The 26,733-nt window shown below is 41.6% G+C and overlaps 1 long non-coding RNA gene across 1 annotated transcript in view; it reads left to right on the top strand.

Annotated features, from left to right (window-relative positions):
* The window catches only part of LOC136358081 (uncharacterized), an 829,601-nt gene that overhangs the window by 698,903 nt on the left and 103,965 nt on the right, over nucleotides 1–26,733 (top strand). The window lies entirely within an intron of this gene.

The raw sequence follows: 26,733 nt of genomic DNA, 5'->3' as shown, positions 1-26,733 counted from the left end.
AATGCAATGACACTGCAACCTGTTATATGAAATATTATTCTTCATTCTGACCTTTTGAGATGCCTTTGGGTTTTGGGATTGTATTTTTGGGATTTTTTTGGTTTTATTTTTTATTTCTGGCTTATTCTGTGGAAAAAATAATTGAGATTAAAAAATCAGAGGAGGAAACAGTGGAGTGAAAAATGATGTTCCCTGAAATATTTGCTGTGTTAGAGACAGGAGTTTCTTCTCCACCTCATATTTTGTTATTCGGGGCCGCCCTGTTCTCTTGCATTGACTTGTTCTGAAGATATTTTGGTCACATTAAGCAGGCAAAGAAAAATCATGGAAATAAGTCAGAATAAAGTCTTATCATGAGGAATATGCCCCTTGGAGGGTTTTAGTTTTCAGTTTTCTTGTCTTCAGAACAACGTGCATCCCTCTGTAGGCTCCATAAGTCAGGGAATAGACATTGTGGGGAGGAAGATGTTCCTGTCACCTCATTTTAAAAGCCAAAGTTTGACACAAAAATCAACATTTTTTGAGGTCCATGCACTTATTCATAGGAGAATGTGTTTGGTGAGGGCCTCTGGAGAAGCCTCTATTCCAATCCAGGAGACAAATCACACGACTTTGATCCTCTTCCCATAATAATCAGTCCTGAGGGACCAGGGTATGGGGATTTGCAGCCCAGAAAAGGCAAAACCTGAAGAAAATTATTAGTTTTTGGAAGGATGACAACTTCCCAGGGAGGACCATTGGTCCTGCTGGCATTGGCTTGGACCCAGTCTTTCTGAATCAAAATTTAAGCCCAGAGTCAGAGATAAAGTAAAGAAATGAGTAAAGAAATGAGTAAAGAAATGCTGCAACTGGAGTAAATCCTTGGGGGTGATAGACCAGGTCTGGCTGTGGAGGTTGTGTGCCCCGGGAAAGAAGGACAGTGGGTTGTATAAAGGGAAAGAAGTTTCAGTGAGGAAAAATTTCCTTCCTCTGGTGTGCTCTTCATGCGACTGGTCCTGAGATATCTCAAGAGCCTCAGGACTTTCCCTTCTTTCTGCTTCCTCTGGGAAAAAAAAATATTTTTGTCTCTCAAATAACTCATCTGTTTTTAGTTAGCAAGAGGAGTGGTTTCCTTTGAGGTTTATTCCCCTGCTTTGGGGCTGATCCCCTCCATGTCTGCATCAGTGACCACTGCATCCCCACCTGGCCAGGGGATTGGTCTGACTTCCAGTGAAGCCAACAGGATCCATTTCGTGGCCTTCAGTGGCCAGCTTTAATTGTCCTCTGAAGGCCAAAAGACAAACATAAATAAAAATGTTGTTCTATCACATCATCAGCAACATGGAGCGAAGCATCAGGAAGGCATTTATTTCACATTAGCCTAAAACTGTCAGAGGAAGCCAGAACCATTAAACCTGACAGGACATTAACAGGCAGGAATGATTTGGAGGAGGTTGTTAGGGAAATCTCAAGACTGAAATATAAATTATGTTGAAACAGTGCCTGTTCAGTGGTTAGTTAATGCTCAGAAACACATCTGCACACTTTTCTCAGACCCATAAGTCCTGAAACAACTCCATATGAAATTAGAGCTTCTTCTATCAAGGCGTCTTCCATCTCGTATCCATCCCACTCTTGGAATCATTTTAATACAGAAAATATCTGGAATGACACCAGGAGGTGATTCACAGGCAAAACCCACGTGCAGAGGGTACACAATTTTGTTTTCTTGGGCAAAGACACTTCCTGTGGCTCTCTGGTCTGCAGATAGGTGGGTCAGCAGGGATGTACTGGGAAGGAGCTTGGAAAACAAGAAAAAATGTTCTTCCTCTGCCTCATCAGTTTTGATTATCTTCTTATTATTTGAATTTTCCTCATGAAATTATTAAGGAATCACAATAATAAGTAAATAATGTCCTTGTTAATGATGGGGCACGAGTCTTTAGAGCAGAGCAGATGTCCTGTGGCATTGGCTGCTTCCACTCTTGGTTCCATCACATTCCAGGGTGACAGGATGATGGGAGTGATCTGCTCTGGGGGATTGCGTGGACTGCTCTAGGAAATCCCCAGCTGTTTCCTCCCTTTTGATAGCAAACTACTGGAAAGCATTGTCAACATCTCCTTCAATCCCCAAAGATCTTCACAAACCAGAGATGGGAGAGGACTATTGAATGCTCCAAGTCCTTGCCAGCACAGGTTTTCTGTCCAGTGCACACCTGTTGGTTTGGAAAAAAACCTCACATTTAGTTTCAAGAAAATTTGTACTCATCACTTCCTCAGGGGAATTATTATACAATTTGTCCCGTTGGGAAAGTTTCTCCTCCAGTTTGATAATTTATCCTAGATTTCCTCTGCCTAGGGGTGTATATATAAAAATATATATGTGATATATGATTTATATATATATATATAATTCAAATAAGTTCTTAATTTGGTTCTTTTAGCACACCATTGAATCATGATACCCCAGAGCCCTTCCTATCCTAGAGCCTGGATAAAGTACTCATTGTCATGAGCCTTTTGTTGATAGTAATTTTTTTTTTCCCAGGTTGCTTCTGGGAAGTTAGCACAGCCCCATGGCTGCAGGTCTGGGAATACCTAAATTCAGTTTCTTGCTCTGCCATATTCTTCCTATCAGACTCTGAGTATTCATCATTATTTCTCTTCATTCCTTGTAAATGTAAATATTTTGGTTGCTTTTCCTTTTTTGCAGCTGTGTCAGCTTTATCAAGATTGAATCTCACTTTGTTATTTTTTTTCCATCTCTTTTCTTGTCCCTATTTACAGTAGGTTCTTCTTCAATTCTTTTTCTTTTTCTGGTGACCTTCCCCAAATCGACCTCCCCATACCTACAATGGCATTTAAAGTCTCTTGTTTGTTTTTACCTCCCTGACTCTCTGGACTAAAGTTTTTGCTCAGAAACATCGACAATTCTGGCCAACAAATGCTGCTCTAGAGAGGAGCAAAACTTTCTTGTCTTTATTTGTGGCATGTTTTTGGTATACAGGAAATACCCATCTCCCCCTCTTCTCATCTGATTCATCCAGCAACTTCAAAGAAAATAACAGCAGATAATTTGAAAGGAATTGTGGCAATTTGTGCCTGGTGGGCTCGAGAAATTTTGCGGTACCTTTCCTTTGCTTTCGATGGAAACTGTAAATGTTTCTGTGTGGGGAGAGATTGGCAGATTGTTTTTGTTGTTAAGCTGAGACAGCAATGTGTGGGTGGAAGAAGGTTTTGTTTGATTCAGTGCTGGGAAATGGGGGGACTTAATCCTGCCTCCAATATCCTGCTTCTCTCTGTTGAGAGCGAACAGATAAAAGTCTCTGAGAGCACAAAGTGCTGGACAGTCCTGGTCAGCATCCAAGGACAATGCCCAAAGCACATCTAAAATTGTGTTCTGTGCCTAAAAGCCAAGGAAAAAGAGAGGTCTGAAGGCAGCAGGATTTGCATTGCCATGGTTAAGATGTCATGTAAATTGGGATGTTTAAACCAGGGGAGCTTTAATGTGTCACCACTTTCCTCTTTATCCTGCCCAGTGTGCCTGGACTGTGCAGGTCCAAATCCTAAACGAGCCAGGGGAATCTGCCCCATGAGTTGTTCATATTACACATGTGGAAATAAATGGAGTTCTTCCCCTCAATGAGCAGAACCTGCTCATTGTACTCAGGTATGGTCTTAGGTCTGAAACAGGTTACCTGATTTTCTCAGTTAGGGGCCAGAAAAGACATTGGTAAAAAGTTTAATTCAGGTCCTTAGAAAACAAGAGGAAGAAACACTTTTTGAATCTTCCAGCAAAGAAGGGTTGGCTGGATGTTGTGTGTACTTAGTGTGAGCAGGGGTATGGACAGCAGGAGGAAAAAAAGAAGAAAATGCTTCCTGGGAAGAATATTAACCAAAGAAAGAATTGTATTTTTCCCCCAAGCATGATTTTGTTTCGTATAAAGGCCATTCAAACTGCATGAGGGCTCTGCCAGGCTCTTCACACGATACCAAGGGATGCTCCATGTGGAAGTGGTTTGGATTAGCTTGAGAAACCAGACTGGCTGCTGGAGTCCAGTGCTGGAATCCTTGATAACTGTGAGACTTCTAGAAAATTTAGACAGTTTAAAAGTGTATCTTAAGAGACAGGATGAACTTTATCAGAAATACGATTTAATTTGAGCCAAAGCTCATTTTTATGAACTTTTTTTATCTTGTATGTATAGAGGTCTCCTCTGTGGAATCTTCTATGTCTGTTTTAAATTGGTCATCTTGGCTGGAAAGCTGAAAACATAAAAACTTGGCTAAAAACTGTGATTGAGAAAGGCTTTGACTGGTTTTTTGGTAATAACTTTGCAGAAGGATGGAGGAGTGAAAAAGAATTGTGTAAGGTAAAGCACAGCATGGGAATAGTTGGGATTATCTGAAGAGTAATATATATCTGCATTTTGAAATTAAATATTCCTGGCCACGCTTGCACCGAAGTTTGGAAACAGTTTTTTAATGGGAGAAACAGAGAGAGGAGAGGAAGAGGTAACTGAGCTGAAGCTTTATGCTTTTACTGAAATAAGAATATGATATGGATTCTTTTTAACAGCAGTGAATTGCATTTAATTATGGAAGGGGTCATGCAACTCACTTCACTTCCAAGAAACAGATGCTGACAAAACCACATGGGCCAGTGAAGAGATTGTGAATGCCATTCACATCCACACAGAGGAAGCACACGGAATGAAAATGTATCTCCCTGTTTTTCTCTAATATTTGTGCTCCAGGGTTGAGATGGTTTAAGAGATTAAGGACAGGATATGGAAGATTTCAGCAGAGGAAAGCTTTTGAAATCAGGCTGTGGTTCTCAGCAAAAGCAGAGGCTGCTGTGTGTTCGATAAAACTGTGTGGTTATCACAGTCTGATTGATGGGGATGCACATGTAGGGCTGCTCCTTCATGGCCCAATTTACTGCATTCAGCAAGATCAGAGCAAATTTCTTAATCAGCTCATGAATTCTAAACGGTGAAGTCAGAACACGAACCAGGCTATAATTTATGCCCTTGGAAATCACTCAGCTCATCCCTGTACTGGAGACCACTGGCCAGTGCCAATTATGGTGGCTTTTAAGTCAAATTTAATCCAGCTGTTCCTCTTTGGGTGCTTTGTTTGGTGTGCCTGAGGGATTTCAAGCTGCATTAGACTTCATTGGCTTTCATGGTCAGAAAAGACTCCAAATTCCTTTATTCCTGCCTCCTGTACTATAGAAACCGATTCCTGCCCTCATGGGAATTTTTTCTAGTCCTTCCTGATTATACTTCTGCTCTTTACTAGTAACTACTGCTAGTACACTGCTTGTAAACTACTACTGCTCTATTGGTCCACCATGAGGGAAAAGTCAAAAGCAGAGAAAAGTAGAGAAACTTTGTCTGCATTTTGCAGACTCTGGCATTTGTCGCTTTTGAACTCTGGACACAATAGGAAGAGAAAGAATCTGGAAATCATCTCTCATGCCCACCCTACCCCCTTCTCTGCCCATCTCCCTCTAATGCCCCACACTGACTCTGTGAGTTATTAAACCCAGGTGATGCATCAGTCAGACCTCAAACCACTCCATCTTTGCTACCTGGTATTCATGTTACATAAAAGGAAAAGAAAAAAATGCAAAAGCCCCGTGGCCAAGCCAGCCAGAGGAAATGGAAAACCACAGCAGCCTGCTAGGAAAGAGGAGAGATTATTACAGTGCAGTGGGGCAGAGCTTCTCCTGTGGAGTAGCTGGAAACAAGCCTTTGGGGCAGGAGCTGTGTAATCTGCCCTCCACTGCAGGAGGAACAGGAATCCTCCAAATCAAAGGTCTGCCCTGGAGATGTTCATCCACAATTTCTTTTGTTGTCTGTTCCAGCTTAATCTTCTTGCTGTGGCACAGTTGGTTGAGTGGGAAATATTCCACATCATCATCCTAATGTCTGCCCAGGAGAACTGAAAACAGTTCTGCTGAGAGTCCACAGAGGAGTTCCAGCTGCAGATCCCATCACCTCATCCTCCTGCCACATCTCGTGGATCCAGGAGGTTGAAACTGCCTGTGTTTGTACAGGAAAACTGAACAGGTCCAGGTCCTGGGGTGTTTCTACTGCAGAAAGCCATTTATGTCATAAAGTTTCTACCATCCATCATCTCTAACAGGGTGTGGCTGTCTCCAGAAATTCTTCTCTGAGAAAGGCAGGCTGATTGCATTTCAGAAACACCAGAGAAGGGTTTAAACCCACCAAACTTCTTGGTTGAAGCGCTGAAGCTGAGAACCTGGTTGCTCCAGGCTGAGATGCTGGAGTTCTGTAGTTTCTCACCTGAACTTTTGGAGAGCATCCAGCCAGACTTCCACTGATATTTTGTCCTTACTTTCCCCACTGAGTTTGCAGAGAAGCTAAGCCTACATGGTGTGATTCACGTATTATTCCCTCAAACAGCACAAGCTCTGGAGGTGCTGTGGATACTTTTAAAGGCACTTGATTTTAACAGGGCTCTGTAGTCTCAGAGTTACTTCTGAACATGGAGGAGGAAGCAGAAAGATTTGAAAAAAAAACGTTAAAAATTCTGTCAGCTGAACCTTTGCTACTACTGGTGTACAGCACCAATGATCCTTATTTTCCATCAGCACTGGTTGAAAATAACAGAAAATAGCAATAGATTATTGATCATGTTTTTCTCTGCATGTTGGCAATCAGTGTATTAAAAGCTGATCTCTGTGGTTATTACCATGAATCAGTGAGTGCCATCTGTCTCTTGGCACTGATAACTCAGCCAAGATCAATATCTGCATCATCCTACCTTCGTGTCTTTCTTTTAAAAATGGATTTAAATTGCTCTGAGTGATTTTCTTTTTAAGAAATTTTCGAGCTTTAAGTCTCTGTATGAAATAAGTGTATTTATAAATCCTAGAAAACAGCATTGGAATTCTTACCCCATTAAAGAATATCTGCCTTATACATTTGCAACTTACCATGCTCAAAACACAAACAGAATTTCTGGATGCTTTTGCAGAAACAGAGGATGTGCAGGGCAGTGGACACTGAGCCAGGACTCTTGGATCACCCAGGAAAGGCTCTGAGAGCTCTGTGGGCTCCCCCTCAGATTTATTTTTACAAGAAATCCTTGACACCAGCCAAGGACTGGTGCACTCTAACATCCCACCCAGATGAGAGCCAGGAATGTTCCTCTGCCAGCCCCTCCCCACCTCTTTTCTTTGGCTGCACAAATTCCCAGTGGTTTGTCAAACCATTTGTATTTTATTTTAAAGCACAAGGCTCAATCACTCTGTGACTACTGGAAGTCTTCCAAATACCAGTTTAAACCCCAGCCTGAAATAAACTATTTTCTCCTAATTTGAAACCTTCAAAACAATGCAAACAATCTGCTTTCCCTCTGTATCGTTCACAAGGCCATGGATCACTGATTAATTTCTGTTTTTCATCTTCTACGACCCTGTTTTGTCTCTTAGCTCATATTTTATTTCCATGCATTGTCATAATGGAAATTAATATTGAGACTATTTTGCGATAACTCAAATATTAAAGGTAATTTGCAAGAAGTGCAGCGAAATTAGAGTGATTTTCACCCTGTGCCAGCCCTAGTAATAATTTTAAGAAAGAAAAAATGATGTGTCCCCTGAAAATCAAAAGTTTTCTTCTTAAGCTTGTTTTCTTGTTCCCCTGCACAAGACATCTGCTGTGCCAGTGTGGATTTGCCACATAGCAAAGAAGGCCTATGGTGTATTTGTCATGGTGTGTTGTTACTCTACAGAAATTGTATATGTTATTTAACCTCTCTGAATGTGGGTTTTGCTGTAGGCCAGGGCCTGTTGTGGTCAGTGGCAGAAAAATCAACCATGAATCTGCAATTTCAGTCCGTGGCAGAGGTGCCCTGGGAAGGAGCATCGTTGGAGAGCAATTTTAGGCTTGAATCAAAGGCCCAGGGCCAAAATCTTCCCACCACAGGCAGGGTGAAGCTGACAATCCCTTGGAAAATCACCAAGCCATGGAATAAGTTGGTGTGTAATGCCCCATTCATCATTATTCTGTTTTTTAGAGAACTGGTTGCAGCATCACAAATGTACCATGAGAAGGGCAATCTCACAGCCCCAGCTCTTTTCACCACCAAAAATGCTTTTTCTCCATTATTCCTTCACAGTGCATCACCATTGTTTTCTTCTCCTGGAGCATTTCCATTTATTGTCCTGGGAATGTCTGTGCTGGCAAACAATATCATGGAAGGGTCCTGAATTATTATCCTTTAAGTTTTCCATTTCCACAGGATTGTTCATTCACATATGGGTAAAAAGGTTCAGAACTAGACCCAGGACAGTTAAACATCACATTTTCAGATGGTGAAGGAAAAATGCAGCTGCAAACTGTAACTTCACCAAGTTTATATCTAGCTGATTATTTTATTCTAATTTTAACCTGTGGTAAGAAGGGGGGGAGAAAAAAAAAAAAAAAGTGGGTATTTTGAGTTCACTGTGTTTTTGTTCTCATGAATAGCTGGCATATTGCTTTGCCAAATGGCACTGGAGATCCACGATGGAAAAGGTTGTGCAGAACCCCTCATTTCTCTTCAGAATAAATGCAGCTCCTGACAGAAGAGAACTGGATTTGGAGATGGTGCAAGGCAGACCTTAGGCACTGAAGCTGATCATATTATTCTAATTATGAAAGTTGCAAAGTGTGCAGGAAACAGCAACATCATAATCCTAAAACACAATCCAGAGAATGATGTTGGTGAGGGCTTAATAGTTCACTCTCACATGTCGTGGGTGGAAGAAAATTGTTGTGAACTGCATTGTTCTAGATGTAAAACTTCTACATGGAGACAGGAATGAATCCAGAGAAACAGCAAATGAAAAGGCTAAAAATTGATCAAGAAAAAGGTTTTATAAAAAACTTAATGTAGCAGTGGTGGAGGCGCCTAAGAATAATAAAATGATGGGGCAGATAAATACAGCAGAGAAAAAGAAACCCAGTGCTATTAATGCAGAGGAGTTGGAATTAGGTGATCTTTAATGTCCCTTCCAACCCAAACCATTCTAGGATTATTTGAACATCGCCAGGAGGGTAAAACTAAGTGAAAGAGAAAAAAATGTAATTTAAGCTTGATGCAACAAACAGCTTTGTAATTCTGAGATCTGTCAAATCCTGGACCAGTTTTCCAAGGGTAGTAAATAACTCTCCACAGTGAAGAGATCTAAATTCAAGTTGGAGAGAGAAATATAAAAAATACTCTTATAAAAAGAAGTATAGAAATAAGCAAATGTACAATTGATATATATAAATGTTACAACTAAAAGGCAATTGATACATAAACTCTTCAATTAAAGGACACTGATAATGGTTTGAACTGAATGTATTTCCATTTTCATTGTTTGCATCCATGTATTATTTTGGAGAAGTTTCTTGGAACAAGAAATAAACTGGCCCTTTCCATATGATTCTTTCAGTTTTGTGTATAATTGGAATTGTCCACTGCACTTGGCCGTTGGACAAATCCTAATATATACTGATTGCACTTTCCTTGGAAGGTCTCCAAACCTTCTGCTTAAAAAAAAAAAAAAAAACAACCAACAACCCTCAAAATGTTTGGTATTTTGTCTTCTATATGGGTTGTTTTTTTTTTTTTTTTTCCAGCTGTTATTTGAAACTCTGACTTGTCAAGAAATATAATGGGCTGGAGACAGCAAAATTGGAACCAGGTTGTCTAGAAATATGTGATGGGTTTCACCTGAGAGATTAAGACATTCATATGTTACATGGAATTTTGTCCCATTTCCCACTGCAATATGTGGATGTCTAGCCATGTAATCAATGGAGTCTAGAGAATAATTAAACTGATCAAATGTCTCCATTTTCCTCAGTCTTGAAAACTCCCTGAGCTCCAGCAGTTTTACCCCTTGATGGAGTTGTCTGAAGATGGGGCTTAGTCCTATTTGAGGTAAACCCTTATAGAAAAGGTGGGCATTATACAGGACCTGCAAATTCATGGACTAGCAGCTGATTATCAGATGGGAAATGGAATCCCAAAGAAAATAAATTCCCCTTGACACAAAAATATGTTGCCTTGATACCGATATTAAAGTAACTGAATTAAATCCCAGATCTCAATATATAAGGATCACAGGCACTTGGTTTACATGGAGATATGAACACTGAGACTTCCGGTTTTTGACCTGAATGCCATCAGAAATCATCATTAATAAAAAAAGAAAGCTATAAATCATGGTGTTCCTAACAAGTTCATACACTTTCACACAGGTAATGAGTTTTTCAGCATGTAGGTTTGTTTCTTTTGTCAGAATTCATGGATTGTTTAGTTTAGGATGTGAACATTTTATCATTTCCTAGCTGGTCTTGGAAGAGAGGTTATAGAACTTCCAAAACCAGGAAAATAAAAAAAATAAATCAGAAAAAAATACCATGGAGACATATTTCAATACTGCACTGTTAAGTTTTACCCTCAAGTGTTATCTCATGTGGAATTTGAGGGTACATCACATGAAGTGAGGCTTTGAGAAGTCAAATTACCTGGGCTTCTGGAGGTCACTGACCCTTTGAAATGTGTAGCCAAAGAAAAAGCTGAGGTTTGTCTTGTTGATGACAGAGATGTGAACCATCATCCCTCACGGAGCAGGGATGGACCAGATCCCCTCCAGGGGTCCCTTCCAACATCAACCACTCTGGCACTCCATGAAAGAGCAGTGTTGAACAATAAAACTATTCAGAACTTTTTTTTTTTTTTTTTTTTATATATAAAAAATAACCTGGGAAAAGGTCTAAGATAAGACCACGAGAAAATGGGACAAATAGATGAAGATGTTTGTCCTCACTGCCTGCTTAGAGTTTTCTATCAGCTTGTAAATACTGGTTGAGAAGAAGATAATGAAAGTCCCTGTGGTTGAAACAAGCAGAGTTTCTTCATATGACAGGGATGAGGGATCAGGAGAGGAAGACAACAGATCAATAACTCCCAGTTAAGGAAACTTGGTGGATTTTGGATTTGGATGTTCCCAAAGCAAGGGAACCAAAATAACAAGACAAGGTGGTGTAGTTTAAGGTGTGAGATAGAAGAGATGATAAGAGCCCAAATGAGATCTGCCCTTCTGTGGATGAGCAGGAAAAGTAATAATAAATAATATATTGCGTGGAATAAAGGGGGATGACTCATGACATGAAAGTCTTTCCCACTAACACAGAAACCTTGAAAACTATGGAATTTTGCAGCTCATCCCTAGTTTGTCAAAGGGAGCTGAAGAGAAGGAGCCTCACTGAGCAGGGTGACAACCCTGAGTGGACAGGTCTGTGTGCCACCTGCACAGGGGCTGGAAAATGAGGCAGAGTTGAGAGGTAGAAGGGGAACCATGAGGTGAAGGATGCTGTGAGTCCTTCTGGCACACCATGAATTATGTTTTCAAGCTTGGGTAAGGTCGTGTCAGTCCTGGATGTTTGTCAAGTTGGAAAATGCTGGCATGAGCCTGTGTGTGTGCCAAAGAAGTTTCCACAGGGATTTAGCTGAGGCTAGAGTGATTCCTTATGGATGAGTTACATTCCATCCTCTCCCAGCAAGAGAAACATTTCTGGGAAAATGTGCACTGTGTTTGATGTAAAGCTCAGGATGCATATCACCTTTGGCATCTGAAAATGAAGAAGCAGCTCTTTAAGGAGAAGTTGGTACTTCCAGGGAGTGGTTTGTATCACCTGTCTTGGATGCTGTGCTGGAACAGGGTGCATTTCCATCTTCCAGTACCTTCAGGCCACAAAAATTTCATCCTTCCACTTCTCCAGGTTGAACAACCCCAATTCTCTCAGCCCCCCAAAAGTTTCTTTATTTTGTTTTGTTTTGTAACACTATTACAATGATAACTGTGTTTAATATTCAGCTTCACCCCAAACCTGCAGAGTTATCACGGAGATCACAATTATGGGAAGTGGTGCTAAAGCAACTAAAATCTTGTCCAGGCTTCATGTCCTTTAACACATGCACAGATTTAAAGAAAAATGGGGCAGACAGAAGTTTTCAAACCAGACTCTAAGATGGTGTTCAAAACCTCTCAGTTTTCTCCTTTTCACCTCTGTAAACAGGATATACAAGTGCTCTTGAGTAAGATTTCCCTGTCTGCTACTAATAGGAAGCATATGTGCAGAGAATACTCTGGAGAAAGAGCTCAGGAACATGTTATTCTAGGAGAAACATTATTTATGTGATCCTGCCAAAGATATCAAGACTTTTGGTCATTGGCAATGTATGTGCTCACTGGGCAATTCAGTACCCACCACTGTGCAAGCAGAAGTTCCTACAAAATATCTTTATCTTTTAGGACTCTGCATTAGGGTTTATTGCCCCTGTCTTCCACAGATTTTATGGTTATAGTGAGCCACTCAAAGTGTTTATTCTGGAAAAGTCAGTGCAAGTGAGCCTTTAGAAGACCCAAAGCTGAACCTCAGCTACACCATGAGACTCTGAGCCCCAAGCTCTCCAGAGCTCTGATTCCTGTCCTTAACAGTGTAAAAACATGAACTGGAGAGTTTGGGAGTTCTGCTGAGCACATGGAAGGACAGAATTGTGAACTTTGAACCCCAGGCAGTTCTCACCCACTCTCAGACCAAGTGAAGCAAGTCAAAGAAGTGATTTCACCATTGCTTGTTACTTAACTTTTGTTTCTAACTATAGCTTTTGGCATAAAGATTCAGAAAGAAAACTCTGGGAAGTTTTGTGTGAGTTAAAACGTGTTTCTCTTTGTGTTGATAATCCTTCAGGAACCAAAGAATCCAGCTGCCCATGAGCTGCTGGCCACCTTGAAAAGTGTATGAGGGGCTGAGGTGAAGTTCCTTCAGTTTTCCCAGAGTGGCTGCATATTGCACCTGAGGGCAAAAGGGTCAAGAGATACGGGCAGACAGGAGCAGACAAACATTGGGAACCCCAGAGCTGGGAAAACAAGTGCATCTTCAAAACCCAAAGCAATAAATCAAGCAGCAGTCTGCAGGAACTTTCCACAGAAAAAGTTACAGGAATGGATGCAGGGAACTGAAAAAATGTCTAGCTTAATCTCAGTAGAAATTGGACAGGACTGAAAAGGCCTCCAGAACTGTATGAAGTCCATAAACAAAAAAGTCAAATTAGTCTTGTACTGAAATAATAAGGATTGTATTTTAAAAACTGGATTTATTTTCAATGAGCCAACAGCAGCTCAGTCATCTGTTCTCCTGATGAGAAAATGAAGGACCCTCCATCAAGAATAAAAAACATTTTGTGATCAGCAAAAGAGACCTTTTTGGAAGTGGTTTGTCCTGTCAGTCAATGATTTTATGCTATGAAGTGTTCCAGAGATCTTTCAAGTTCTCTAGGCTTCAGGAAAGCACTGAAGTGAGGAAAAACTAAAGTTGATGTTGGTTCAGTGCTGTCTAATGATTAGGAACCATCCCATGACAATATAATACCTCAGTGAGTTCAGTTTTCTGGTATCACAAGAAAGACAAGTTAGTAAATAACCAATAGGAAAGGAATGATTAATTATTCACAGTCCAGTCAAAGTTGTTTTAATAAAGTCAAACTGAGGCTAAAACGTCTGGGAGACAAGACTGAGAGTTCTGTGTGTGGGAGGGGAAAAATTTATCTGGCAAATGAGGCTCTGATAACTTTCTCAACAGAAACTATTGCAAAATGAAAACCAGTGGAACTTTTGGATGTAGATGCAGAACCCTCAGTAGAAGGTGGGAAGTGACCTTGCCTCTATAAACTGCTCCATTTAAAACTTGTTAAATGGTGTGTCCAGCTCTGGAGCCCATTTCAGAAAAATCACCTAAACAATGGAGAGAGTTCAAAGGAGAACTGCAAACACAATCCAGGGCATGAAAGCAAATCTTTCACTACGAAGCCTAACAGGCTTAATTTTTTCATCAAGAAAGGCTGAGGAACAGCCTCATCCCATGAAAACAACTGCTGGTTCACCACCTTAATGGCTCTACCTGGAACTGTCATCCCCATCTCTTTGAGAAGGATGGAAAATGTTGTAGCATGCTTTATATGTGGCTTTCCAGCAGGTTAAAATAAGAAATGAAAACAAGCACTGCCACATTAACACCTTGAAGAATTTGGATTCAACTATATTTTGGGGTAGGATGAGGCACCAGAAGTTTCTATCCAAATCTTGCATGGTATTGGGTATCTGCATGGCAGGAGATATTCTAGAGAAATTCTAACCAACACCTTACTTCTTTCTGTGACCACATTATAACCCTGACATTGCTGCTTTTTAGGAGTAGGAAATACCAAATGTAAACAAAAATATTTCAAACTGCCAATCCACTGGAAAATCTGAAATAAGCCTACTTTTAATTGGTGTAGTTTTATTCAATTTGCTTATTTACTGCCCATCTCAGTCCCATTTCAGACTCCTTACATTGCACAGAGAGAGTGTGAATGTTAAAAAGATTGGGAGTTACATTTGGTAAAACTACTATCTGAAATGAGTTAAATAACAGTCTCAGTGCTGTCAGCTGGGAATGCTCTTTTCAGCCATTGCAATTCCTTGACTGTGAAAACCAAAATGATTGGAACGATTTCATGACCTCTACATGATTTCAGAGGGATGGAGACTTAAGCCGTGGTTGGTCTTTCACCTCTGTGGCACTACAAGGACTGCAGTCTGGAGGGTGGTTTGCTATTCCCAGAGGGCCAGTCCTTGATTTTGAAAGCAGCCATTTAGCAAACCCAGCTGAGCTCAGTTAATGTTCAAATCTCAAATAATTTTTACAACAATGTGAGCCAAAACTCCTGCATGTGCAGAGAACAATGTCCAGCTGTTCCTTTCTTATTTCCCTTGAGTTTCCCTTTCTCAGATAAACTGACATTTTTCCTTCCACCATAATCCAAGTATAATTCTCATCTGAAACGTACACAGTTGAGCCAAACTTTGCAATAACAATTTGTTTGATTATTGGCTTCCCACTCCTAACTATTTGTTAGTCTGGATCAATGGTAGTGGATAATGGAAGGAAACAGGATTACACACTAATCCAGATCTGCAGCTGCTTTGCTAATAGAAATGTCACTCCTCTGTGACAGTGGCAACTGTCCTTGATTTTAAGGAGTCCAGCTGTGCCTCAGGAAGCTTGGGAGGGTCTGAATTCCAGGACAGCTGAAGCCCCCATAGGTGCTCTTTACATTCATGCTGTAAATGTTGTCCAAGATATATCCATGCTCAAACCTGCCAGATTCTGTTATTTGTCCTGTTTTCCAGACCAGGTAAAATCATCCAGATTCACTCTTCCTCCCATCTCCAGTGATCCAGTCATCATGGAAAAGTGAATTAATTGCTGGGACAGACTTAATTCATGAAACACTCTTGAGTCCCTGTCATCCTCCAGCTGAGCAGAGACACATCCTTTCCAGGACACAGATCTTTCCCAGTGCAGATCCCTGCTCATTATATATTTTTCCATCATGGATGTCTCATTCACCCACAAGCTGAAGCAGTTTAGTGGGCAAAAGTCTACAGGTTTGCCTTGGGAATCCCTTGGAAGCTGAAGTTCACCCTGGGGCATTCTGCTGGATGCCATCAGACTTAGGGGTTTCTATCCTCACTTTCAGGCCAGCTGAAGGATCTGGGGAGGAGATTCCCATCTCCTCTCCTGCCCTGCCAAGGCAAAAAAGAAATGCAGGAGTACTACAATTGAAGAAAGTCATCCACCATCTAATTCCATGGGTTTGTGATCCAGATGTCATGATCAGCCCTCTTACATGGATGGGAAATGAGTGCTGACATGATTGTTGACCTTTTCTCCTTGCCCTGGAGCTGGTGGATGCACTACCCCACGTTGGGGGAGAAATCTTGTTGGAGTGAGAGCTATGGGAGGGAATGACTTGAGTCAAATCAGGAAACTGACTGGTTTTTCCTGTTTCTGCCTTGTTTAAAAGGTCTTTGCCGTTGAGTGCCATCCTGCCTCCCATTTTTTCCACCCTTCCTGAAGACACATGAGTCCTCTTTCTGTGTAATCCATGGAATAAAGTGGGAATTCAGAGCAGGGAAGAGTCTCTAAAGCCCACAGACTCCTGCAAGTCTCCCAAAAGCAGCCAACTGAAGCCATTTTCCTCTTCAGTGGTATTCAGAATTCAAATTCCTGTGCCTAGGCTGACTTGATGGTCCTTGAGCTCTGCCTTGTGAGCCCTTTTCTCAGAATCTCTTCTTTCTTTTAAACCAATCTTATGGCAAATGGCAACGTTCTTCTTTTTATTTTTAATTCTTTTTTCTGGGAGTTGGACAGATCAATGCAAACTTTTTGTGGCTCAGTGCTGTTAACAGTGATGGGCACAGACAAAGCATTTGAACTATTCATGGATATCCTGACAGTCCCACTGGAAGAAAAAGCTTGGAAAACTCTGTCATATAAAAACACACACACGTTTCTACTGCAGAATATAAATACTGAGTCAGGAATTACTGAGACCTCTGCAAACCCTGCTGGGGGGTGTAATTATCCCAGCCTTCAGTGGCTGAAGACAAGGAATGCCAAAATTGAGGGTGTGACCCAGCTCTCTCCGTGCCACACTGGCCACCATGGGCTCCTCTCTGACTGTCTTTTCCCATTTGTGAAAGGAAAATTTCTTCCCAGCTGGCTGAGACACACCACCACACCATGTACACATCCAAAACCCATTTCTGTTCCAGCCAAAGGGTTTATTTTAAGTTGCTGCCTTGTGGACACCTTTGAGTTTCCCCTGGATGTGGACCCTGACCCAAATTTACCCACAGGATGGGGACTGCAGTGCAGAGATGCCACATACAGGTCTTAAAACAGCACAGAAAGCTCTACAAGAGCTCATTTTATGGCAGCATCACTGTTTTATGTCCTGCAGCAGCATTAGTGTGAACACACTCAGGGAGGTGCTTCCTCACCCTTACAGAGCAAAAATCCATAAGCACTTAACACTGGAGTCTTATTTCCTCATGATATCAGAAAGAGATGGAAAAATAGGAGGGAATTTAATAGAGATAATTTGCTACTGCTCAGATGAGAACAGAATCACACAACCACAAAACTGAGAGATGACACTGAAAAGGCCAAAAGTTTAAAGCTTACTGTATCTCAGCTTTGTTTTTCTTACAGAAAACTATGGCCCAATATAATTTCTAGGCTTTTCTTGCTTTTTAAATTGTGCACCTCTGGTTTTTGACAAACTTTCTCTACCCCATGGTGCTGCACATTGATGCTTTTCTGCAAGGAAGGAAAATGGTGATTCCTATAAATATACACATCCTTTGTGGGAATTTATAATTTATTTAGAATTACTTCTGCAAGGAATGATTAATCCATTCCCAATGTAAGTGAAAGAATAATTAATCCATTCCCCACTTGTTCCTGAAGAAATGGGCTAGGTGTTGCTGCTAATTTGTGTACAAGCAAGCACTGGAGTTTTGGGCATCAGAGTTTACTTTGAGGTAAAGATCTGGTCAATGTGGTCGATGGTGTCTCTGCTGTTGAGCATCCAAAGTGGATTTATAAACAAAAACATGTGCCAGAAGTGTCTGTTTCTTTCCACTGACTGCAAAGGGAAACAAGTAAAACTAACAGAATAAGAAGTGTCTTAAGTTAGATGGGTTGAATGATACTATTTCTAAGGGTTTTCGCTTTTTTTTAGGTGACTTTCAATAGTCATCCCTTGGTCTTAGCCAAGCTTTGAGTTTTCTGCTCCTGCAAGCAAAAATGACAAAACCAGCCAGGATAATGAATTTTCAGTAAGCTGGAACAATACAGCTTAAAGATAATTATCAATGGTTCATGATCAAAAATGAGGATGTGAGGGAGGTAGAGGCTTTGCTGGGATCCTGTTCTGATGTGGCATTTCCCATCGGCTTGTGCCTGGAGTGATGGAGCAGGGAGCAGGAGTAAAAGTCCCAGGCATTATTGAGTTAAAAGGGGAAGCTGTACCCTGGAGACACAAGGTTAGAATTGAAATGAACTTTGAGGATTGTAAAACTGGTCTGAAGTACAGAGGATGTTCTCTATCAATAAAATTCACTGTATTATAATCATAAAACATCAGATGAAGAATTACATTAATAGAAGTCAAGAGAACCAAAGGGGGAAAGTTTGCAAGAAAATCAGTTGGTCAGTCTATAAAAATAAGATGGATAACCTTTAAAAATCCTCAAATTTTTGAGAGGAAGGGAATAAATCTTTCCCAATATCCACGTTGTTTAGCTTTTATTACAGGGGAGATTTGGAAAAATTGGATGTAAACACTGGAATCAAACATCTAAAGGAGTACTGGAATCTAACATCTAAAGGAGTACAGGAATCCCCATCCTGGAGGAAGGTCTTTGAGGAGCTGCTGTCAGGGGGATTAAGTGTAGCTGGAAATGCAGGGAAGACTCAAGAACTTCTAAGGATGATCTATTTACTACGAGTTACTGGCACAGTTTTCTGTAAGAGATACAAGTGTTCTGCCTGTGGTGAGTTTGTTTGATTGCCTCGTTTCTGCAGCCTGTATCAAATGCTGAATTCCTTCGCTGCTGCAATGTGATCTCACAGATTTGACAACTCCAGCTGACACTTCCCAGGCTGTGGCTGTGTGATAAACCTGACAAACTTCACCTCAAGGCTTTTTTCTGCTTGGGAAATAGGTCACAAGTTTCACCTCGAGGTCTCCCTTTTATTTTCCCTATCAGTTCAACATGCAGTGGCCTATAACACTTGGCAGTTAAAAGAAATTCATTATTCTGAAGAAGTCTCTGATGTTGAATCAGCACCTCGGACTGTGCCAGAGACAAGCTGTGAGCCTGAGCAGCAGAGCCAGGGGGAAACAGAGCACACAGCACACACAGTGATCAAATCTGGTGGCAAAACTCATGGAAATCACATAAAAAATCCTCCCTGGAAACAACCAAATCATCAGCATTGCTCTCATGGAGCTTAGGGCAGCAGCAGCTTGGACTGTGGTTTAAAAAAACAGGCAAGCTCTGGTCCACACTGAAAATATTCCTATAGCAGCAACAATGGTTTATTCACCTCCTGTGTTTGTGATGAACTACCAAGGCTTTCATTAGCACAGTCACTGGTGTGTCATGCCCCATATTCCTGGCAGACTTATTATTTTATGTAACACAATGTGCGGGGCAAAAAAAGGAAAAAAAAAAAGTTGGTCAACCTCCCAGTGATGCACTGGGCACAGGAAATTCAAAAGGACAATTGTTGCTAAATATGTACGCACAGAATAATGAATAATGCTTGGAATTTATTCCTCAAAGTGGCGGCATTTTCGGAGATTGAGAAACAAAATATTTCACAAGAGAACTGGGTTTAAATAAAAAGTATTTGAGAAGGTTTGTTTGCAGAAAGACATAAAGTTTTCTTCTATTTTGTGGTAAGGGCTCATCTCCCTTTCTCCCAAAAATCTCTTTCCCTCAGAGTGCATTGATGTTTGTTTGGTTAATATCTATCACTGACACAAGAAGAGCATTTATTAATATATTTGTACTACTGGAAATTTGCTGTTGCTATCAGCAGAGTGTGTGGCTATTCTCTCCAGCATAAGCTTGCGGAGAAAAAAAATGCCAAGTTTGGAAGAATTTGTCCGACTTTTGCATTCTGGCAGAAGATGTTCCTGATGAGAGAGAACTTTTCTGTTCCTTTTCTCTGGCAGCCCATGCTGTGTGTCAGAAAACAGGCTGTGGGGAAGACTTCATGGTCCACAATGCCACATCCTCTGGAGAGATACTGCTGTCAAACTTGGTGGCACAAGGAAATCAAAAGGAAAAAACACCTCTGCTTCTTGATGCAGGCTGGTTTAGCAGCTGTCTGGGAAATTCCCTTTTGTGTCTGGGTTGGGAGATAGTCATCTTTGTTATTTCACGTTCCAGAAGTGTCAAAAAAAGGGCAATAACAGTCCTGTCACTGTTTGGCAGCTGTGCAGCTCTTATGGCCAGAGAACTGGGATTTCCAGAAAAAAGTGAGTGTTGATTCTGGAGCTGGGCAGCCCAGGCAGCCTGAAAGGTTGGTTAAATGGAGGCAGTGCAGTGTAAAATTCTAAAATCAAGAGCTGTGACCACACTCGGAAAATGCTCACAATGAGCATTCATTGAGGGGCAGGAAAAGGACATCAGAGCAGCTGCAGCCTTTTTCATGGTAGACACCTACAACTGGGGACAGGTGCCACCCATATGGCTTTGTTCTTTTTTGTGATGAAAAACTCTGCTGTGCTGACAAATTCCTCACTGCATTATTGATGTTTTCTGGAAGTCCAGTGGGGTCTCTGCTCTCAGAGGAGAGAACAACTTCAAATTGGAAGCAAGCTCTCTGAGGACATTCATGAGTGATTTTCTCTTCAGATGCCTTCAAAATCTCCTTCAAGAGAAAACAAATACTCTTTTCTATCAATCGTCTGTAAATCATCTTTCCTACCAATCTGGGCTAAATTGGTCAGTGATGTCAGTATCACCCTCTGCTGGTATTGAATTTCTTTTAATTTAATTGTACAAACAAAGATTTTGTCCATTTTATATTCATTAATATTTTTCTCTTCTATTGTTTTATTATGGTCTGGGAGGCAAAAAAAAAAAAAAAAAAAAAAAAAAAAAAAAAAAAAAAAAAAAAGGAAATGAGGACCAAAACCAGGGAAATCCTGCAGCAAAGAAATTCAATATATCCATATGTAGTGACAAATTTAAAAAATCCATCAGAAGAGAATTATATTATCTAGGTGAACATGGAGTAATGTACAGACACTTTCTGTGTATAAGAAATGGAAAAACTTGATCAGTTTGCAGAACCTGCTATGATTTCACTGAATCAGGAAGTACCCAAATAAAAGTTTGTCATGAGAACTTAATGCCTTTGAATTTTGCTTGTTTAGAGGGTGACATCTCATTGCCTCCCAAAAGAGCAGGTGACTCAATTTGTTGATAAATAACTGCTGGTGTCCCCCTAGAGGAGTTTATGAGAATCCAAGTCCAGCTGATTTCAGTGTCCAGCCCCATGGGTGTATTGCAGACCCTGAGTTTTCCATACAGGGCATTGCATTCCACTGCAGGGAATTGTAGAGAGAGTTCTCTTAAAAGTGGATGATTTGGAATGAAAGCCAAAGAAGGAATGAAATTAAGCCAACACTGTATCTGAGAACGGCTTATTGGTAATGGAAATGAGAAGGAAAAGGAGTCACCCAAACAAAAGAGGGCTGGAAGAGACAGAAAAGAAGGAAGGGGGCTGGAAAAGGAATTGGGGAGAGGAGAGAGATGGAAGACAGAGAAGAAAAGACTGTGTTACCTCTAGCTGATCAGGGAAAAGCTGTGAGTGTCCAGGCTGTTGGAGGTTTTCACAAATGGGATGGGACTGCTGGAACATGTTCCACGAGCTTTATTGCAGAATCAGTCGCATTACAAGGTTTAAGACAATTGAGAGAAGGCAACATCCCATGTCTTGCCAGCAGCAGCCGAAGATCTCTTTGTTACAGGGCATTTTAAAAGTTTTCCAGCCAACAGCATATTGCTAAAGCTTACAGACAATTGTTCTAGGCAATCACTTAAAGCACACGGACACCTGCTTCAAACAATGCTTGCTTGTGTGCTTTCTATTAACAATATACAATACTCCATTATTAAGCTTAAGACCTTCTACTGTCTTGCTACACATATTTTGCTGCACTCTTAAGGTCTTTTCTAGCCAAGCTTAAAACCTCAAATTATTTTTTCATGTCCTTGCATACTGTACCATTGTATCTTCTCTGCTTTTTCTGTTTGTCTTGGTTTAGAAAGACAGAGGTCTGCCAGGGAAAGCTGGAGCTTCCCTTGCAATGGAGAATGTAAACCTCCTTCCCTCCAAATTATTATAATTTTGCAATTAGGGGCTTTCAGGCAAAGATATAGGAATAAGAATAATAATTATTTACTAGGAATATTAAAAATACAAATCTAGGAGTAAAAAACCCAAGCAAACAAGCAAACAAACAAAAATCCTAGAAACACTGATGGAGTCAGAATGCAGCCTGACATCCTATTGGTCAGGGTGTTGGTAGCAATCCAAATAAATCCTCCTGCAGTGACAGATGTGGCTCTGTTGGAGTAGAGATGATCCTATAGAAGGGTCTAATGGTGATGAAAAAGGTCTGGTCTTCCTCTGGGGAAATCCAGTGGAAACAGGCTGCTTTGCTGGTTTGAGTTTCAGCTTTTATCCAGGTAGGAATGCTTGGCTCCTCCCCCTAGGTGGAGCGTCTCCTAGTGTGATGATGTAATTGTCTCAGCCCTGCAGTGAGCCTGGATGGCCCATGAACAGCAGATATCCCCTGGAGGGAGGACAGATGGGGGAAGAGATAAAGAACACTGCCCCACCTGGTTCGAACAGCTGGTTTTAACCCCATTCGAGTTATGAGATGAAGAAAAACATCTCTTCAACTGGTTTCAACAGAAGGGAATAGAATACATTCTGCATTGCAACCCAAGACACACACAAACAAAAGAGGGCTAGAAGCAGCAGAAAAGTGGAAATGGAATTGAGAAGAGAGAGAGAAGACAGAGAAAAAAGAGAGTGTTGTCACCAGCTGATCAGAAAAGAGCTGTTGGTGTCCAGGCAGCCTTTGTGGTTTCACAGGTGTGGCTCCTGCGGCAACAGCACTGCACACACGGTCAGTGGGCTCTGGGACAGGAGGGGCAGGACCCCAGACAGAACCCTGGTGAGGATGGCAGAGATGGGCTGGGTCAGGGCAGCAGAGTTGTGTGCAGGCAGCCCAGGCAAGGATGCAGGGCTGAAGTGGCAGGGGTTGGTCAGGGACACAGGGAGGAAGGAAAGGCGTGAGGGCAAGCAGGAGCCAGTGAGGGTGGGAGAGGCAGAAGACAGGCTGGGGCCAGGGTAAAGGAGGGAGCAAATGGGCCAACAAACAGCAGTGATATCCCCAGTGGCAGAGAAACCATTGGCACAGTCTGACCTCTCTTTGCTGCCTGTTGATGGAGATCTTTTCATGACCTGGTTGGAGAAGCCTTTCCACAGTGTCTTCTACTGGCTGCCTCATGTGAGGTGCTGCCAGGCCAAGTCTCCCCAGAGACAAGGCCTCCCCCACTCCTGGCTGACCCTGAAAGTGGCACCTGTACACTCCCTTCTTCCCCTGCCATTTCTCTGACAGCCAGGGTAGAGACCAAATCAAAACCAAACTGGCTTGTCACATGGGGAACAAATCCAACTGAGCAGCTCAGAAGGGAATTTTCATCAGCTGGCACATGCAGCACATGTGGGTGTGTAGTGGGTCCCCTGGACAAGGGGAAGTGTGTGGAATATTCCATCCTCCCTGGATTTAGGAGTGTCAAGTCAGGGATTCAGTCTAACACCCCTTGCAGTTTGCTTGCACTGGCTGGTGCTGGTTGTGATCAGGCAGCTCCTGCAGAGAAATTTCCAGTCATCTTTACCTTGACTCAATTCCCACCCTGTACTTTTTACATCAGCAACATGGAGGGACTTTGCTTCTATCCAGAAAGTGATTTGAGCCCAGGAAGCAGCTCCTGAGTGTTGGTGCAAGTCTGTTGAGGTTTTAAAGTGTTTTTCTTACAGGAGACTCCACGTGTGAATCACAACTTCCTGCATGTTTTCATTCTACCCATCAGTGCTCAACTCCCTCCCATCTCTGGGATATTTTAGGTGGGATACATAAATCCTCTGGCTCTTCCCTGCTCCATGGCTTTGCTGTCCTCCATGGTGATGGCTCAGAGGGGTGAAAGTCCATGGGCAGAAGTGGGAATTTCTGTTGTCTCCAAAACTGGTGGTAAAATTTTTTTCCTAAAACTGCTGCTTGCCTGCTAAAAGACTCATCTGGCAGGGTCACAGAGCAGGAGAGGAATAATTGTATTTTGCTGAGCTTCCCCAGGTTCTTTCAATCATTTGGCTGCTGGGCTTGTGTTCATTCCTTCTGCTCTTAGACTTTGATTGTTCCTTCACCTAAGAGGGAAATTTCCAGAGATTTCATGTTAGCCAAGACCAAGTTTGAAGCCACTGACATTTGTTTTTTGTTTCGAAAGCAGAGATCCTGAGCAATATGACGTGTGGGATCACAGAACAAAGCCTACCACTTCAACAAGTACATTTGTTTTCTGAGTGAAATATTAAGGGACATGTGTGCTACAGCCCTCCAAAATCTGATTTGTTTCACGCAATAAAAAGGAGTCAGCCCTGAGATCTTGGCAATGAAAATCCCGTTCCTGTGAGCTTGATTTTTCACTCAGCTCTCTCTAGTGTAACTAAATCAAAGAGAGGTTGAGAATACTCCGATCTAAATCATCTGTGAAGAAGCACCCCTCAGTTAAAAAGCTCCGTTTTCCTTCGTGTTCCCAACAGACCTGTTCTTAATTGCCTGTCCTAGACACTGACAAGGGTTTGGAAATCATCTCTATTTCTAGAAAAATCCAAACCTCACCTTCAAGTGTGGTTCATAAGCTAAAGCCATGCCCAGAAAAGCTGTCTGCACAAACCCCAGCTTATCTGACATGCGGGAAATTGGATTTTTGCCTCTTTTTTGGGGCTTCTGGTGGTTTTGGGATCTGAGTGTACTTTGTTTACTTTACCAAGCACTAGGGTCTTTGCCATCAGCCTGAGTAACATGGAATGGAGCTTGATTTTTGGAAAAGTGACATAGTGAGCTGGGCACCAGTTAGATTTGTGTCATGGTGGACATTTCTGAAGAAGTCCAACTGATGTGTACTTTCTTTACTCACATTTTCTCTCCCCTTTTTCTTTATTACACGTACACCTTTGTAAAATTTTATTTGTCCAGTATTCCCTCTATTTGTGCAGAGTATTTGCTCTTTTGTTGCCATTCCCTTGTTTCCTCACTTGGTGGTTTTTCTATGCATAGGAAAAGTCTGTCTCCTCTCTTTTATTTTTATTTGTTTGCATTTCCTGTTAATTTATTTTAATTATTCTTTAATTAGTCTTTATTTCAGATTTTTTTTTCCTTTTCTCTCTGAATGACCGTTTTGTTGAGTTACTGTGATGCCAAGTTCCAAAATATAAAAAAGAGAGGTTGGTGACATTAAGAAAAGATAATTGGAGAGTCTCAGGATGAAAATGTAAATGTGAGGTGACCAACGGGTTCAACCCCAAGGCGGTGCCCAACCTGCTACTCTTGCGGCACATTTAATGTTTGTGTTGTTCGCATAAAGGTCTGGCTCCCCTGGTGTCCTGTCTCTGAGAGGAGACTGCAGAAATCAGGGGAGTATTTTGCAATACTTCCCCAGTCTCTTTTCCCACCTTCTGGAAGTTTTCCTTGGAGGGGTTCTTGCTCACCTTATCAGTACTGATACGGAGGTGGCTTGGTCATCTAGTTCCTAATTGTAGGAAGAGGTGAGTAAAGAGGGAGTTTCCTATGGGCACAAGTGACCCTCTGGGCAGTTCCATCCCACAGAGGCCAATTTGGGACGCATGGAAACTCTTGAAAATTACTCACAGAGCTCTGCTGTCTCAGTTCCCTGAGGTGTTTGACACGTGTCCTACCTGGGTCTTGGGCATCCTCTTGGAAGGACCAGGGAAGCTGAGCACTGAACATCTTTGTCTCAGATAGTGTTTGCAGTAAATAAAAAGTTCCACTGGACAGGATGCAACTGAAATCAACTGTATCTTATATTAAAATTCCGCTATGTTCCAGTATTTGGCTAAATTTGATTTTTGATTTGTCTGTTACATGGTTCCTCATTGAAGTCCCACTGTAATTAGAAGAGTAAACACAATAACTAATTTGTTCCTGTTTCTTTGCTTTTTCCTTTCTCACTGGTACAGTCCTGCTGTGTAAGTGTAAAACAAAAAGGAAATAAAATTGGCTATGTGAAAAATCAAGAACATCTGATGCCTAGGAAGAATAAGAACTTGGTATGTCAAGCTGCAGACATCTGGGGTTTTATTTAAACTGTTTTCAGCTTTGTCACTGAATCATCTTTTGAAAACCAAATATATTTAAAAAATCCCCTTATTGGCCGTCTAATACTATCCAGGTGCATATTCAGTTTTTTCCTTCTTACTGGCACATTGTCCAAATGAAAAAGCCTTGAATTAATTTAGCTACAATTCAGAAGATGTTACCAGCGCATTAAAGAAAGAAGAGAAAAAAAAAAAAAAAGAGGAGGCAGAGAAGTCGGCTGTTTCTAAACACCCATCCTTCAAAAGTTGCGCCTGGGGAATTATTTCCTGCCTCTGGAAGAGATTTCCCTGGGTTTGAAGTGGGAGCAGACCCCGGGATTTCCAGCAGGGCACACTCACAGCTGCAGAGCAGGGAGGGAGCTGAGAGCTCAGGGGTTAATCCGAGCCCTATGTCCGAGCTCCTCGAGATAAAACCGGGCACTGAGTGAGACCTTTTGCTCTGAGAGGCTTGGCACTGCCGGGAGGTTCATTTTTTCTGCAAACCCAAGCATGTAATTTCACTTCTCTTTTGCTCTCTGTCCCTCTGTCCGGGCACTCCTGTGGCTCAGCAGCAGAGTCTCCTGGTGACCTTCAGCAGGGTGATGAGAGATGGGCTTTCACTGCAGGACCTGGGATAGGAAGCCCCCAAATTGGTTTTTTTTCCTTCCTGACAGAAGGAGAAGGCTGGGGAAACCTCGAGATCCCTCTGTGTTTGGAAGAAGAAAAGTGCAAGAACAACATAAATTTAAAAAAATAAAAAATAAAAAAAATCATCCTCGGCATCCAAATTACACGCGTTTAAAGCTTCCAGCTTACCGCGGTGTTATGGCAGATTTACAGAGATTAAAAGTGATCCCCCAGCAGTGAACACCAACTC

Source organism: Sylvia atricapilla, chromosome 1 (genome assembly GCF_009819655.1).
Source record: "Sylvia atricapilla isolate bSylAtr1 chromosome 1, bSylAtr1.pri, whole genome shotgun sequence".
Classification (NCBI taxonomy): Eukaryota; Metazoa; Chordata; class Aves; order Passeriformes; family Sylviidae; genus Sylvia; species Sylvia atricapilla.
Note: the sequence above shows the minus strand (reverse complement) of the source record. Positions and strands in the feature narration are given on the sequence as shown.